This window comes from Aulostomus chinensis, chromosome 18 (assembly GCF_037954235.1).
Source record: "Aulostomus chinensis isolate RoL2024-O1b breed Wild chromosome 18, RoL_Achi_v1.0, whole genome shotgun sequence".
NCBI lineage: Eukaryota > Metazoa > Chordata > Actinopteri > Syngnathiformes > Aulostomidae > Aulostomus > Aulostomus chinensis.
Window position 1 is genome coordinate 7,669,234 of NC_141337.1, and position 3,130 is coordinate 7,672,363.

Below are 3,130 nucleotides of genomic sequence, written 5' to 3' on the forward strand. Positions count from 1 at the left end.
ATGTGCTGCTGTTGAAATATTATCAGTTGTTTGAACACTGCAAGTGTTTGTAGGGGAAAAACAGAAGGAAAGTGAACATCAATATTATTTCAAAGCAGCGTAGCATAAAGTACCTTCTCTGAAATCTTGACTCATCCTGCATCGATGGAATACAGAGAGCCCTGAATTCATACGGACACACACTGTTCACTGAGATCTTGGAGCTGCATTTTGTCGAGACTCATAAGAGACCATATGTGGTCCAGACTTCAAGGGAATTTATGTTTCTGCAGGGGGGGGATTCATCTGGTGTCCTGCCTGTGTTTCATATCTTACACAGATTATCAATTTCTAAATTAATGCATTTAATCGTGGAAACGCCACCTGCGTAGCTTAGGGTGTGAGGCTAATTTTGTCTGGTTTTCGCCATTTTGGTCATGTGGTATATGTGCAAGGAGTCCTGCAGGTACAGCTGAAGAGACAGCAATAGCATGAGAGCTAACACCCAGTTTGTGTTTCCCAAAATCTGTGGAAAAAGTGTAGTTTTTGTCAATTTACCTGAGGAAAATGATGGATTGAGAATTAAAGAGTTTTGTGACATGGAAACCACAGAGGTTCCCTCAAGACTGAGCAAAAACACACACAGTATGTATACACAGAGCTATGAGGCATTGAAATGAGGCATATGAATTAGTACCTTCTTTTTTAAAATATGATGTCGCATAAGAGTTGACCTTTGACCTATTTTGGATATAAGACATCAACACTTCATCATTTCATTTCATTTATGTGAAATTCCACAAATACGAGTGAGGGACTTCTTGAGTTGTAACCAGACATGCATCTATCTTCAGTCATAGTGACCTTGAACTTTGACCTTAAACCACCGAAATCTTCTCATTCATCCAAGATGACGCACATTTGTGAAACATTTGAATAAATTCCCGTAAGGAGATGTTGATACATCGTATTTATGTGAGGAGATATTGACCTTTGAGCCCCAAAAATCTTTTCAGTCCATCCTTGAATACGTTCCCTTTCGGTGCTCCTGAGATAACATGAAAAGGGATGGACCACTTGACCTCTGACCTTCAGCTGTTGCCCGTGCAGAAGCCTAAAAACATGTCGGTGACATATAACCACCCGTCGTTGTCACAAGTGCCACTGCCTGATAAAACATCCCAAACTCCTTTTTTGATGACCGGATCAAGAGAACACCAAGGACCCCAAAACAGGAGAACAGCTGCAAAAGCATTCCTGTTATCCCAAAGAAAAATCCAACTACAACCCTAGCAGAAACACAACATTCCTAGAGAGAGTTTTCTGCCAAACTAAAGTGCACTTCGTGTTTGTCTTTGATAAAGGAGCAAAAATAATAAGCTGGGTCTGGTAGAGGTTTATGTTTTGCAGAGAGGGAGAGTCCCTGGATGTGTAAACACGGCAGGACTTCTTATGCAAGCGTGTTCTCATCCCTGCTCATATATGACACTCTGGGAAATATCAAATTAAATGAGCTTGTTAAAAAGCGATCCGATAAAGAAAGAGCTCTTTTATTACGCCGGGCTGCTGTGGCTAATGGCAGCTACAGCCTCCATGAAAAACACCAGACAGAGAACATGATGTTCCTCATGCTTGGGTGACTGATTTTGATAGTTTGGCAGCAGGATGGGAAACTACTGAATGTTAGAGTTTATTTTGGTTGTGACACCTCAACAAACAGGTTACACTTGGATTTTTTTTTTTCCCCCCATGGGTTGAATTATGAAATCGCAATACTGCGTAAAGCTGAATTGGTTTGCGGCTTTTACCGAGGTCAAACTTTCAAAAAAGGCTGCGTGGAGTGATTCGAACATAATTGCTTCTAGATGGCAAAACTGAGCAGTTGATTACACGGAGATAAATTACATTTGACATAAAAGGCCCATTACGAACTCACTCCGAATCTATACGTCCAGTCAGAGCTCGTATGGGTAATTTCCTTTTTAGAGCGCCGTATAATCTGCTGGATCATCTTTCAGTCACGAAGTTCAACAGCACAGCAGGTAATGAAAATAATTCATCTGTCACAGACAAGGGTGGGTGCTTGTGTTACAGCTTCCAGATTACAGGAGGGGGAGCATAATAAATGGATCATGGAGCTTTTTAACTGCACAGCCTGATCAACAGCACCACCAAGAGGAGTTTTACCAAAACCTCACCACAGAGGTACAGGAGTTTAGTGCTTCAGCGTTTTATTAGACAATTAATGAAGCTGTTTTTCCGTGACTCGTAGTTTTATTGTGAAAGGTCAAGAAATAAGTATCTTCAATGCATTCTGTTTCATAAATTTAAACATGATTTAACCTGTTTCCCTCAGGGTTAGTTATATTCAAGGTCTTTCAAGGTACATTTTCAAGAGTTCCCAGCACTTCATCATCGTTTTCTACGAAGAAAAGATTAAAATGTCAAAAGTTTTTGGTACCAAACCACAGCCTGAAATTTTCTTCTGTGTTCCTCAGTTTCTTAGCATCTGAATCCAGTACTTCTGAGGGATTTATGGCTGTCAACTCTCAAGTGGTCAATAATGGTTTACTTTTGCATCAAATCTGGGAAGCAGATGACCTCAACCCCCAAAAAATGCTGCAACAGCTCAGTGGGACAGAGAGTAAATGCACATAGGAACACGACTGCGCACTAAACTTTCAAAATTGGAATAGAAACTTATGTGAAAGACCATTTGTGGTTTAAACTTAACGAACTCTATTAAAATTTTTTAACCTTTTACGGAAACTATTAATCCTTTCAAATGCAATTTCACTCCATTTCCACTCATAATTAACCGTAATCTCACAGACTGCCCTTTGAAGTCAATATGATGGAAAGTTTTAAATTGCTTCTTCTTTAACTGCTGAGCTGATTATCATAATCACGGCAAAATTGTTGCACCAAGATCTTGAGGATCAACCATTCTTCCTCAAACCTTGCAATTATTTGTCTGATCCCTCACAAAGAAAATGTAGTATTTTGTTTTACCACTTGGAGGATAAAAAGGAGGCAGGATATAGATGAACCTACCAGGCAAGAGTGAAAAACAGATAGCAAACTACTTCGGATTAGGTTGGATAAATCCCTATCATAACAAAATCATTCAAATTCTCTCCGTCGGGAAAAA